Raw genomic sequence first — 13,886 nt, 5'->3', positions numbered from 1 at the left:
AGCTCCATAGCTCCATAGCACCAGAGCTCCATAGCTCCATAGCACCAGAGCTCCATAGCTCCATAGCACCAGAGCTCCATAGCTCCATACCTCCAGAGCTCCATAGCTCCAGGGCTCCATACCTCCAGAGCTCCATAGCTCCATACTTCCAGAGCTCCATAGCTCCATACTTCCATAGCTCCATACTTCCATACCTCCAGAGCTCCATACTTCCATAGCACCAGAGCTCCATACTTCCATAGCACCAGAGCTCCATACCTCCAGAGCTCCATAGCTCCAGCCTGGGTGGCTGGTGGCTCCATAGCTCCATACTTCCATAGCTCTAAGTCAGAGAGTTGGCGAAAATTGCACTAAGTGCGAAAGCCCATTCATTTACAACGGCGTGTCCACAAGGCGGCGACATTTCCCCGTTACCGGTGGCTGCGCGGCGGGAGAGTGACAGAGCTCATCCGAGCGGCTGGAACTCTGCGCCGGCGTGGTCGAGCGTGAGGCCTCGGCACTTTGGCCGCCTGGTACCTAAACACTTCCATTGATCCAGCCACGGAGGGTGCTGGCTGGTGGCTCCATACCTCCAGAGCTCCATACCTCCAGAGCTCCATAGCTCCATAGCACCAGAGCTCCATAGCTCCATAGCACCAGAGCTCCATAGCTCCATAGCACCAGAGCTCCAGAGCTCCATAGCACCAGAGCTCCATAGCTCCATAGCACCAGAGCTCCATAGCTCCATAGCACCAGAGCTCCATAGCTCCATAGCTCCAGGGCTCCATAGCTCCAGGGCTCCATAGCTCCATAGCTCCAGGGCTCCATAGCTCCATACCTCCAGAGCTCCATAGCTCCAGCCTGGGTGGCTGGTGGCTCCATAGCTCCATACTTCCATAGCTCCAGTCAGAGAGTTGGCGAAAATTGCACTAAGTGCGAAAGCCCATTCATTTACAACGGCGTGTCCGCCAGGCGGCGACATTTCCCCGTTACCGGTGGCTGCGCGGCGGGTGAGTGACAGAGCTTATCCGAGCGGCTGGAACTCTGCGCCGGCGTGGTCGAGCGTGAGGCCCCGGCCCTTTGGCTGCCTGGTACCTAAAACACTTCCATTGATCCAGCCACGGAGGGTGCTGGCTGGTGGCTCCATAGCTCCATAGCTCCATAGCACCAGAGCTCCATAGCTCCATAGCACCAGAGCTCCATAGCTCCATAGCACCAGAGCTCCATAGCTCCATAGCACCAGAGCTCCATAGCTCCATAGCACCAGAGCTCCATAGCTCCATAGCTCCAGGGCTCCATAGCTCCAGGGCTCCATAGCTCCATAGCTCCAGGGCTCCATAGCTCCATACCTCCAGAGCTCCATAGCTCCAGCCTGGGTGGCTGGTGGCTCCATAGCTCCATACTTCCATAGCTCCAGTCAGAGAGTTGGCGAAAATTGCACTAAGTTGCGAAAGCCCATTCATTTACAACGGCGTGTCCGCCAGGCGGCGACATTTCCCCGTTACCGGTGGCTGCGTGGCGGGTGAGTGACAGAGCTTATCCGAGCGGCTGGAACTCTGCGCCGGCGTGGTCGAGCGTGAGGCCCCGGCCCTTTGGCTGCCTGGTACCTAAAACACTTCCATTGATCCAGCCACGGAGGGTGCTGGCTGGTGGCTCCATAGCTCCATAGCTCCATAGCACCAGAGCTCCATAGCTCCATAGCACCAGAGCTCCATAGCTCCATAGCACCAGAGCTCCATAGCTCCATAGCACCAGAGCTCCATAGCTCCATAGCTCCAGGGCTCCATAGCTCCATAGCTCCAGGGCTCCATAGCTCCAGGGCTCCAGGGCTCCATAGCTCCAGGGCTCCATAGCTCCAGGGCTCCAGGGCTCCATAGCTCCATACCTCCAGAGCTCCATACCTCCAGAGCTCCAGAGCTCCATAGCACCAGAGCTCCATGGCTTCAGAGCTCCATAGCACCATAGCTCCATACCTCCAGAGCTCCAGGGCTCCATAGCTCCATAGCTCCATAGCTCCATAGCTCCATACCTCCAGAGCTCCATAGCACCAGAGCTCCATGGCTCCATAGCTCCAGCCTGGGTGGCTGGTGGCTCCATAGCTCCATACTTCCATAGCTCCAGTCAGAGAGTTGGCGAAAATTGCACTAAGTGCGAAAGCCCATTCATTTACAACGGCGTGTCCGCCAGGCGGCGACATTTCCCCGTTACCGGTGGCTGCGCGGCGGGTGAGTGACAGAGCTTATCCGAGCGGCTGGAACTCTGCGCCGGCGTGGTCGAGCGGCTGGCCTCGGTAGTTGAGGTACCAGGGGTGGGGCGGGGAGCTCCAGGCGGGTCTTGTGAGAGAGTGAAGCCGAGCGGCTGGAACTCTCGGCCGGCCTGGTCGAGCGGCTGGCCTCGGTAGTTGAGGTACCAGGGGCGGGCTGGGGAGCTCCAGGCGGGGCTTGTGAGAGAGTGAAGCCGAGCGGCTGGAACTCTGGGCCGGCCTGGTCGAGCGGCTGGCCTCGGTAGTTGAGGTACCAGGGGCGGGCTGGGGAGCTCCAGGCGGGGCTTGTGAGAGAGTGTAGCCGAGCGGCTGGAACTCTGGGCCGGCGTGGTTGAGCAGCATGCCCGCGGAGGTGGCTCTTCCATAGGCAGGGAGGGTGCTGGAGCTCCACACTTCCATAGGCAGGGAGGGTGCTGGAGCTCCACACTTCCATAGGCAGGGAGGGTGCTGGAGCTCCACACTTCCATAGGCAGGGAGGGTGCTGGAGCTCCACACTTCCATAGGCAGGGAGGGTGCTGGAGCTCCACACTTCCATAGGCAGGGAGGGTGCTGGCACATCCACACTTCCAGCCACGGAGCATGCTGGCACTTCCACCTTGCTTGCTAAGTCGGCGTGATCTTGCCCAAAAAGTCCCTCCTCACCTCCAGCTGGAAGTGGAAAAAAATCCTCCACCTGCTTGGCCGAGGTTCTGGAAGCCAGCAGCTCGCAGAATGTTGCCAAAGTTTCACTGGAAGGAAAAGAAAAGAGAAGACCGAGTGCGCATTTCACCTACCGCCGAATGTCCACAAGAGGGAAGTGTCACTCCGTCGCAGAATCTGCGCCGACGCACTCGGCACCCTTCGAATTTATGGTGCCGGTGCGGGTGTTCTGGGTGCAAAAAGGCCGCCCAAGTGGTAGAAAAAAATCAGACTTCGTCTCTTAGGTCGAAATTAATGCCAAGTTTTGAAATGCGCTGGCAGGGGTGGACCAGGGCCCGTTAGAAGTGCTTAGCCGAGGTCCTGGAAGCCTAACCCGGCGTGATCTTGTGCAAAAAGCCGCTCCCGAGCTCCAGCTGGAAGTGTAAAAAGAACCGGGCTGGATAAAAAAAGAACCGGGCTGGATCAAAAAAGAACCGGGGGACCCGTTAAAATTGCTTAGCCGAGGTCCTGGAAGCCTAACCCGGCGTGATCTTGTGCAAAAAGCCGCTCCCGAGCTCCAGCTGGAAGTGTAAAAAGAACCGGGCTGGATAAAAAAAGAACCGGGCTGGATCAAAAAAGAACCGGGGGACCCGTTAAAATTGCTTAGCCGAGGTCCTGGAAGCCTAACCCGGCGTGATCTTGTGCAAAAAGCCGCTCCCGAGCTCCAGCTGGAAGTGTAAAAAGAACCGGGCTGGATAAAAAAAAGAACCGGGCTGGATCAAAAAAGAACCGGGCGACCCGTTAAAATTGCTTAGCCGAGGTCCTGGAAGCCTAACACGGCGTGATCTTGTGCAAAAAGCCGCTCCCGAGCTCCAGCTGGAAGTGTAAAAAGAACCGGGCTGGATAAAAAAAAGAACCGGGCGGGCCGGTAAAATTGCTTAGCCGAGGTCCTGGAAGCCTAACACGGCGTGATCTTGTGCAAAAAGCCGCTCCCGAGCTCCAGCTGGAAGTGTAAAAAGAACCGGGCTGGATCAAAAAAAGAACCGGGCGACCCGTTAAAATTGCTTAGCCGAGGTCCTGGAAGCCTAACACGGCGTGATCTTGTGCAAAAAGCCGCTCCCGAGCTCCAGCTGGAAGTGTAAAAAGAACCAGGCTGGATAAAAAAAAGAACCGGGCTGGATCAAAAAAGAACCGGGCGACCCGTTAAAATTGCTTAGCCGAGGTCCTGGAAGCCTAACCCGGCGTGATCTTGTGCAAAAAGCCGCTCCCGAGCTCCAGCTGGAAGTTTAAAAAGAACCTGGCTGGATAAAAAAAAGAACCGGGCTGGTTCAAAAAAGAACCGGGCGACCCGTTAAAATTGCTTAGCCGAGGTCCTGGAAGCCTTACACGGCGTGTTCTTGTGCAAAAAGCCGCTCCCGAGCTCCAGCTGGAAGTGTAAAAAGAACCGGGCTGGATAAAAAAAAGAACCGGGCTGGTTCAAAAAAGAACCGGGCGACCCGTTAAAATTGCTTAGCCGAGGTCCTGGAAGCCTAACACGGCGTGTTCTTGTGCAAAAAGCCGCTCCCGAGCTCCAGCTGGAAGTGTAAAAAGAACCAGGCTGGATAAAAAAAAGAACCGGGCTGGATCAAAAAAGAACCGGGCGACCCGTTAAAATTGCTTAGCCGAGGTCCTGGAAGCCTAACACGGCGTGATCTTGTGCAAAAAGCCGCTCCCGAGCTCCAGCTGGAAGTGTAAAAAGAACCGGGCTGGATAAAAAAAGAACCGGGCTGGATCAAAAAAGAACCGGGCGACCCGTTAAAATTGCTTCGCCGAGGTCCTGGAAGCCTAACACGGCGTGATCTTGTGCAAAAAGCCGCTCCCGAGCTCCAGCTGGAAGTGTAAAAAGAACCAGGCTGGATAAAAAAAAGAACCGGGCTGGATCAAAAAAGAACCGGGCGACCCGTTAAAATTGCTTCGCCGAGGTCCTGGAAGCCTAACACGGCGTGATCTTGTGCAAAAAGCCGCTCCCGAGCTCCAGCTGGAAGTGTAAAAAGAACCGGGCTGGATAAAAAAAGAACCGGGCTGGATCAAAAAAGATCCGGGCGACCCGTTAAAATTGCTTCGCCGAGGTCCTGGAAGCCTAACACGGCGTGATCTTGTGCAAAAAGCCGCTCCCGAGCTCCAGCTGGAAGTGTAAAAAGAACCAGGCTGGATAAAAAAAAGAACCGGGCTGGATCAAAAAAGAACCGGGCGACCCGTTAAAATTGCTTCGCCGAGGTCCTGGAAGCCTAACCCGGCGTGATCTTGTGCAAAAAGCCGCTCCCGAGCTCCAGCTGGAAGTGTAAAAAGAACCGGGCTGGATAAAAAAAGAACCGGGCTGGATAAAAAAAAGAACCGGGCGACCCGTTAAAATTGCTTAGCCGAGGTCCTGGAAGCCTAACCCGGCGTGATCTTGCCCGAAATTCGGCCTCTATACTTCCATTTTAGGTACCAGGCGCTCATAGTGTGTTGGTCCCACTAGTCAGTGTACTGGTCCCACTCGCTAGTGTACTGGTCCCCCTAGTCAGTGTACTCATCCAGTTACCCCCCGTTTTCCAAAACACCATCGGCACGTATAAGGGGGGGACTCCTGAGAGAGATGAGGTATATGGCAGCGCAACACCAATCCGCTCCGCGCTGGTTCCCATGTCGGCTACGGATGAATAAAACCAGCCTGTCCCCCCTGGAGCTCACGAGACACGGAATTTTTTCTAAGTGCCAACGGCTCTTCCGAGCAAACGTGTCCGCTCCGGCTGGTTCCCCCGTCGGCCTCGAATGACGAAAAATGCCGGTCTCCGCCCGGAGCTCATGACAAACGAAAAATTTTCTAAGTGCCAACGGCACTAGCGAGCGAATGTGTCCGCTCGGCGCTGGTTCCCGGGTCGAACCCGGAAGACGAAAAACGCCGCTCTCCGCCCGGAGCTCATGACAAACGAAAAATTTTCTAAGTGCCAACGGCACTAGCGAGCGAATGTGTCCGCTCGGCGCTGGTTCCCGGGTCGAACCCGGAAGACGAAAAACGCCGGTCTCCGCCCGGAGCTCATGACAAACGAAAAATTTTCTAAGTGCCAACGGCACTAGCGAGCGAATGTGTCCGCTCGGCGCTGGTTCCCGGGTCGAACCCGGAAGACGAAAAACGCCGGTCCTCGCCTGGAGGTCCCAGCAAAATCAGCGAAAAAACGACTAAGTGTCAACTTTCAAAAAAACGACTAAGTGTCAACTTTCGAAAAAACGGCTAAGTGTCGACTTTCGAAAAAACGGCTAAGTGTCGCCTTTCGAAAAAACGACTAAGTGTCGCCTCTCTGAAAAAACGACTAAGTGCCCACGGCTCTGCGGGGCTTGTGAGTCCGCCCCGCGCCGGTTCGGCAGTCGGCCTCAAAAAGCGAAAAATCAGCCTCTTTCCCTGGAGCTCACCAAAAATTTGTCGAAATTTTTCTAAGTTCTCCTCGAGGTACCAGGGGGTGAGGTACCCGGGCTAAGGTGCAGTACCTTTTTTGGTCTTCAGGTGCGCCAGAGTACAATGAAATGGTCCCAGTAGTCAGTGTACTCATCGACTTTCCCCCCGTTTTCCAAAGCACCTCGTTTACGAGTATGGAGGAGATGGTGCTGGTCTCCCCACGGCGTCGGACACGCCGTCCTCGACAGCACAAGGTCGGATAGAAGACCTGGAAAGCGCCGTGGCACGCGCTGGAGGTGGGCACTTTGGCAAAAAAACGACTAAGTGTCAACTTTCGAAAAAACGGCTAAGTGTCAACTTTCGAAAAAACGGCTAAGTGTCAACTTTCGAAAAAACGACTAAGTGTCACCTCTCTGAAAAAATGGCAAAGTGTCGCCTCTCTGAAAATTTTCTAAGTGCCCACGGCTCTGCGGGCTCGTGCATCCGAGCCGCGCCGGTTCTGCAACCGGCCTAGAATGACGAAAAATAACGGTCTCCTCCTGGAGCTCAGAGCCAATTGTGGCGAAAAAGTGGCAAAGTGCCCACGGCTCTGCGGGCTCGTGCATCCGACCCGCGCCGGTTCTGCAGCCGGCCTAGAATGACGAAAAATAACGGTCTCCTCCTGGAGCTCACAGCCAACTTGGCAAAAAGTTTCTAAGTGCCCACGGCCCTGCCGAGCTTTGGCGTCCGCCCAGCGCCGGTTCCGCAGTCGGCCTCGAATGACGAAAAATAACGGTCTCCTCCTGGAGCTCACAGCCAACTTGGCAAAAAGTTTCTAAGTGCCCACGGCCCTGCCGAGCTTTGGCGTCCGCCCAGCGCCGGTTCCGCAGTCGGCCTCGAATGACGAAAAATAACGGTCTCCTCCTGGAGCTCACAGCCAACTTGGCAAAAAGTTTCTAAGTGCCCACGGCCCTGCCGAGCTTTGGCGTCCGCTCAGCGCCGGTTCCGCAGTCGGCCTCGAATGACGAAAAATAACGGTCTCCTCCTGGAGCTCACAGCCAACTTGGCAAAAAGTTTCTAAGTGCCCACGGCCCTGCCGAGCTTTGGCGTCCGCCCAGCGCCGGTTCCGCAGTCGGCCTCGAATGACGAAAAATAACGGTCTCCTCCTGGAGCTCACAGCCAACTTGGCAAAAAGTTTCTAAGTGCCCACGGCCCTGCCGAGCTTTGGCGTCCGCCCAGCGCCGGTTCCGCAGTCGGCCTCGAATGACGAAAAATAACGGTCTCCTCCTGGAGCTCACAGCCAACTTGGCAAAAAGTTTCTAAGTGCCCACGGCCCTGCCGAGCTTTGGCGTCCGCCCAGCGCCGGTTCCGCAGTCGGCCTCGAATGACGAAAAATAACGGTCTCCTCCTGGAGCTCACAGCCAACTTGGCAAAAAGTTTCTAAGTGCCCACGGCCCTGCCGAGCTTTGGCGTCCGCCCAGCGCCGGTTCCGCAGTCGGCCTCGAATGACGAAAAATAACGGTCTCCTCCTGGAGCTCACAGCCAACTTGGCAAAAAGTTTCTAAGTGCCCACGGCCCTGCCGAGCTTTGGCGTCCGCCCAGCGCCGGTTCCGCAGTCGGCCTCGAATGACGAAAAATAACGGTCTCCTCCTGGAGCTCACAGCCAACTTGGCAAAAAGTTTCTAAGTGCCCACGGCCCTGCCGAGCTTTGGCGTCCGCCCAGCGCCGGTTCCGCAGTCGGCCTCGAATGACGAAAAATAACGGTCTCCTCCTGGAGCTCACAGCCAACTTGGCAAAAAGTTTCTAAGTGCCCACGGCCCTGCCGAGCTTTGGCGTCCGCCCAGCGCCGGTTCCGCAGTCGGCCTCGAATGACGAAAAATAACGGTCTCCTCCTGGAGCTCACAGCCAACTTGGCAAAAAGTTTCTAAGTGTCACATCTCTGAAAAAACGGCTAAGTGTCGACTTTCGAAAAAACGGCAAAGTGTCACATCTCTGAAAAAACGGCTAAGTGTCGACTTTCGAAAAAACGGCTAAGTGTCAACTTTCGAAAAAACGGCTAAGTGTCGCCTCTCTGAAAAAACGGCAAAGTGTCAACTTTCGAAAAAACGACAGAGTGTCGCCTCTCTGAAAAAACGACTAAGTGTCGACTCTGAGAAAATGGCAAAGTGCCCACGGCTCTGCGGGCTCGTGCATCCGACCCGCGCCGGTTCCCCAGCCGGCCTGAAATAAGGCAAAACCAGCCTCTCCGCCTGGAGCTCAGAGCCAACTTGGCGAATATTTTCTAAGTGCCCACGGCTCTGCGTGGCTACGGCGTCTGCCCAGCGCCGGTTCCTGGGTCGAACCCCGAGGACGAGGAATGCCGGTCTCCGCCTGGAGGTCCCAGCTTAATCGGCGAAAATTTTCTAAGTGCCCACGGCTCTGCCGGGCTCGTGCATCCGACCCGCGCCGGTTCCCCAGCCGGCCTGAAATAAGGCAAAACCAGGCTCTCCCCCTGGAGCTCAGAGCCAATTGTGGCGAAAAAACGACTAAGTGTCAACTTTCGAAAAAACGACTAAGTGTCAACTTTCCAAAAAAACGGCTAAGTGTCGACTTTCGAAAAAACGGCTAAGTGTCAACTTTCGAAAAAACGACTAAGTGTCGCCTCTGAAAAAACGACTAAGTGTCGCCTCTCTGAAAAAACGACTAAGTGCCCACGGCTCTGGGGGGCTTGTGAGTCCGCCCCGCGCCGGTTCGGCGGTCGGCCTCAAAAAGCGAAAAATCAGCCTCTCTCCCTGGAGCTCACCAAAAATTTGTCGAAATTTTTCTAAGTTCTCCTCGAGGTACCAGGGGGTGAGGTACCCGGGCTAAGGTGCAGTACCTTTTTTGGTCTTCAGGTGCGCCAGAGTACAATGAAATGGTCCCAGTAGTCAGTGTACTCATCGACTTTCCCCCCGTTTTCCAAAGCACCCCGTTTACGAGTATGGAGGAGATGGTGCTGGTCTCCCCACGGCGTCGGACACGCCGTCCTCGACAGCACAAGGTCGGATAGAAGACCTGAAAAGCGCCGTGGCACGCGCTGGAGGTGTCACTGTGGCGAAAAAGTGACTAAGTGTCAACTTTCGAAAAAACGGCTAAGTGTCAACTTTCGAAAAAACGGCTAAGTGTCAACTTTCGAAAAAACGGCTAAGTGTCAACTTTCGAAAAAACGACTAAGTGTCGCCTCTCTGAAAAAACGGCAAAGTGTCAACTTTCGAAAAAACGACTAAGTGTCAACTTTCGAAAAAACGACTAAGTGTCACCTCTCTGAAAAAATGGCAAAGTGTCAACTGCGAATGTGGTGGTGCATGGAAGGAAGTGGAGGACGGCCGCCTCCTTAAACACAGGCCGAAGAGGAGCGTCAGGGCCGGCTCCTTAAACACGGACCGAGTGTCGCCCTTAACACAGACCAAGCGGAGGACGGCCGCCTCCCTAAATACAGGCCGAACCGGAGCGCGAGGGCCGCTCCTTAAACACGGACCGAGTGTCGCCCTTAACACAGACCAAGGGGAGGACGGCCGCCTCCTTAAACACAGGCCGGAGAGGAGCGTCAGGGCCAGGCTCCTCAAACATGGACCGAGTGTCGCCCTTAACACAGACCAAGGGGAGGACGGCCGCCTCCTTAAACACAGGCCGGAGAGGAGCGTCAGGGCCAGGCTCCTCAAACATGGACCGAGTGTCGCCCTTAACACAGACCAAGGGGAGGACGGCCGCCTCCTTAAACACAGGCCGGAGAGGAGCGTCAGGGCCAGGCTCCTCAAACATGGACCGAGTGTCGCCCTTAACACAGACCAAGGGGAGGACGGCCGCCTCCTTAAACACAGGCCGGAGAGGAGCGTCAGGGCCAGGCTCCTCAAACATGGACCGAGTGTCGCCCTTAACACGGACCAAGGGGAGGACGGCCGCCTCCTTAAACACAGGCCGGAGAGGAGCGTCAGGGCCAGGCTCCTCAAACATGGACCGAGTGTCGCCCTTAACACGGACCAAGGGGAGGACGGCCGCCTCCTTAAACACAGGCCGGAGAGGAGCGTCAGGGCCAGGCTCCTCAAACATGGACCGAGTGTCGCCCTTAACACAGACCAAGGGGAGGACGGCCGCCTCCTTAAACACAGGCCGGAGAGGAGCGTCAGGGCCAGGCTCCTCAAACATGGACCGAGTGTCGCCCTTAACACGGACCAAGGGGAGGACGGCCGCCTCCTTAAACACAGGCCGGAGAGGAGCGTCAGGGCCAGGCTCCTCAAACATGGACCGAGTGTCGCCCTTAACACGGACCAAGGGGAGGACGGCCGCCTCCTTAAACACAGGCCGGAGAGGAGCGTCAGGGCCAGGCTCCTCAAACATGGACAGAGTGTCGCCCTTAACACAGACCAAGCGGAGGACGGCCGCCTCCCTAAATACAGGCCGAACCGGAGCGCGAGTGTCGCTCCTTAAACACGGACCGAGTGGAGGACGGCCGCCTCCTTAAACACAGGCCGAACAAAATGACACAAAGTGTCAACTGCGAATGTTGTCCATCCAAGGAAGGAGCGTGATGCCCGGCCGGCTCCTTAAACACAGGCCGAGAGTCGCCCCGGACGGTCCGCCTCGCGGCGCCCGTCTGCTCGGATAAAATGACACAAAGTGTCAACTACGAATGTTGTCCATCCAAGGAGGGAGCGTGATGCCCGGCCGGCTCCGAAAACACAGGCCGAGAGTCGCCCCGGACGGTCCGCCTCGCGGCGCCCGTCTGCTCGGATAAAATGACACAAAGTGTCAACTGCGAATGTTGTCCATCCAAGGAAGGAGCGTGATGCCCGGCCGGCTCCTTAAACACAGGCCGAGAGTCGCCCCGGACGGTCCGCCTCGCGGCGCCCGCCCGCTCGGATAAAATGACACAAAGTGTCAACTACGAATGTTGTCCATCCAAGGAGGGAGCTTGAGGCCCGGCCGGCTCCGAAAACACAGGCCGAGAGTCGCCCCGGACGGTCCGCCTCTCGAGGCGCCCGCCCGCTCGGATAAAATGACACAAAGTGTCAACTACGAATGTTGTCCATCCAAGGAGGGAGCGTGATGCCCGGCCGGCTCCGAAAACACAGGCCGAGAGTCGCCCCGGACGGTCCGCCTCTCGAGGCGCCCGTCTGCTCGGATAAAATGACACAAAGTGTCAACTGCGAATGTTGTCCATCCAAGGAAGGAGCGTGATGCCCGGCCGGCTCCTTAAACACAGGCCGAGAGTCGCCCCGGACGGTCCGCCTCGCGGCGCCCGCCCGCTCGGATAAAATGACACAAAGTGTCAACTACGAATGTTGTCCATCCAAGGAGGGAGCTTGAGGCCCGGCCGGCTCCGAAAACACAGGCCGAGAGTCGCCCCGGACGGTCCGCCTCTCGAGGCGCCCGCCCGCTCGGATAAAATGACACAAAGTGTCAACTACGAATGTTGTCCATCCAAGGAGGGAGCGTGATGCCCGGCCGGCTCCGAAAACACAGGCCGAGAGTCGCCCCGGACGGTCCGCCTCGCGGCGCCCGCCCGCTCGGATAAAATGACACAAAGTGTCAACTACGAATGTTGTCCATCCAAGGAGGGAGCGTGATGCCCGGCCGGCTCCGAAAACACAGGCCGAGAGTCGCCCCGGACGGTCCGCCTCGCGGCGCCCGCCCGCTCGGATAAAATGACACAAAGTGTCAACTACGAATGTTGTCCATCCAAGGAGGGAGCGTGAGGCCCGGCCGGCTCCGAAAACACAGGCCGAGAGTCGCCCCGGACGGTCCGCCTCTCGAGGCGCCCGCCCGCTCGGATAAAATGACACAAAGTGTCAACTACGAATGTTGTCCATCCAAGGAGGGAGCGTGATGCCCGGCCGGCTCCGAAAACACAGGCCGAGATTCGACCCCGGACGGGCCGTCTTCTCCCGGCGCCCGCCCGCGTACGCCCCCCATCCCCGGTCGCCCGTCTGCTCCCGGCGGGCCTCCGAGTACCCCCTCACCCAACTGACCGACTGGCACTCATGACCCGCCTTGGTAGGGCCCCCATCGGCCTCGGCTCGTCCGACGTCGGGTGGACGGTTCCTACCCACTGCGGGTCGCACTCTAGCGCCCCGGCCGCCGCGTGAGCGTGCGCTCCCCGCGCCGCCCCGCAGGCCCCGGCGCGACCGTACTGCGGCGAGACCGAGACGACCCGGTTTGGCATCCATCCCACCTAGCCACGATCCACGGAGGCCGAGCGAGCGGCTGAGTGTCGGGCGCCGCGCGTGCGAGCGTCCGCCGGCCGCGCCGGTCCTTCCGCGAATGTCGTTTCTCAAACCCTCCGGCTTGATAGCGGCGGCACCACGGGAAGCCGTCCACACACACCGTCCGACCTCTATCCGAAAAGCCTTCCCGACCAACCGCGGTCGCGGGGGCGTCTGTCGCTCCGCATCGGGGGGGCGTATGGCTTCCGCGCTACGCGCTGCGGGCTCGGGGGGGCCGCAACGGCTGAGTCTGACTCGGCCGGGGCGCAGCTTCCCTCCCGGCAGTCAGCAATAGTGCCGATCGCGCCTGCCACCAGCCCCCTCCCCGACGGGTTCGTCGGCGCCGGCTGGCCGCCGTCCGCCTTCGTTCCCCGAGGGTTCCTAACCAGCGCCGATCCAACTCCGCATCCTGGCCGCACGCAGTGCGTGCCTCGCGCGGGTAAGTCGCCGGCGCAGCGCCGCAGCTCCCGACCCCCGCGTACGGGAATAGTTGAGGGCCTCAGCGGGCCGCACCGACCGAGTCCGACTCGGGCCGGGGCGCAGATTCCCGCTTGGGTGACCGAACGTTCTCTGCTCGGGCCGGAGGGCCGACGCCCGTCCCCCCCCGTCGTCCCCCACGGACCGCCTCCGAGGCCACTTCGCACGGCTCATCCTCGGCTCCCTACCAATGCTTAATCGATGGGGCCGCCCGGCCGGATTCGCGCCACCCTGTCCACCGCGAGTCTCCCCAGACTAACCCGAGTTACCGCCCAGCTCGCCTAACCTTGCACTCGCTCTGCCAAACGGTCGTGTAGTCGGCGGGCCGTCCTACGGGTCGCCCTCCCTCCCCAAACGCGCGGCGGGATAGCGGCAAGGCGGCGGCGGCGGCCAGCGGCGTCGGGGCGCTCGCACCGGAGAAGAGGCGTCTTACGAGGCCGGGCGCAGCTCCCTCTCGTTTACTTGCTGAGTAGCGGCGCTCGAAGGTTCCGCGGCGAGCGCGGCTCATCCCATTGAATGTCCCTGCACCAGGCTCCATCGAAGGGCCGCCCGGCCGGATTCGCACCCCCCTGTCCACCGCGAAGTCCCCTCGACTAACCCGAGTTACCGCCCAGTTCGCCTAACCTTGCATCGCCCCGCCAAACGAGCGAGTTGTCGGCCGTCCTGCGGGTCGCCACCGGCCCCAAACGTGCGGAGGGATAGCGGCAAGGCGGCGGCGGCGGCCAGCGGCGTCGGGGTCGACCTAGCACCGGAGAAGAGGTGTCTTACGAGGCCGGGCGCAGCTCCTCTCGTTTAGGGGTCCGCGAGGGTCGCATTCGAGGTTCCGCGTCCTCGGCTTCGGCTGCGCCGGGTCCAGCCCGATCCATCTCACCCCGCGGCAGCGTCAGACCACCTAGAGCCCCCGCGAACCGCGGCCGGCGTCCGGAAAACAGTC

Source organism: Syngnathus leptorhynchus, chromosome 2 (genome assembly GCF_054491065.1).
Source record: "Syngnathus leptorhynchus isolate UIUO chromosome 2, UIUO_Slep, whole genome shotgun sequence".
NCBI lineage: Eukaryota > Metazoa > Chordata > Actinopteri > Syngnathiformes > Syngnathidae > Syngnathus > Syngnathus leptorhynchus.
The sequence above is the reverse complement of the archived record's forward strand: the minus strand, read 5'-3'. Positions refer to the sequence as shown.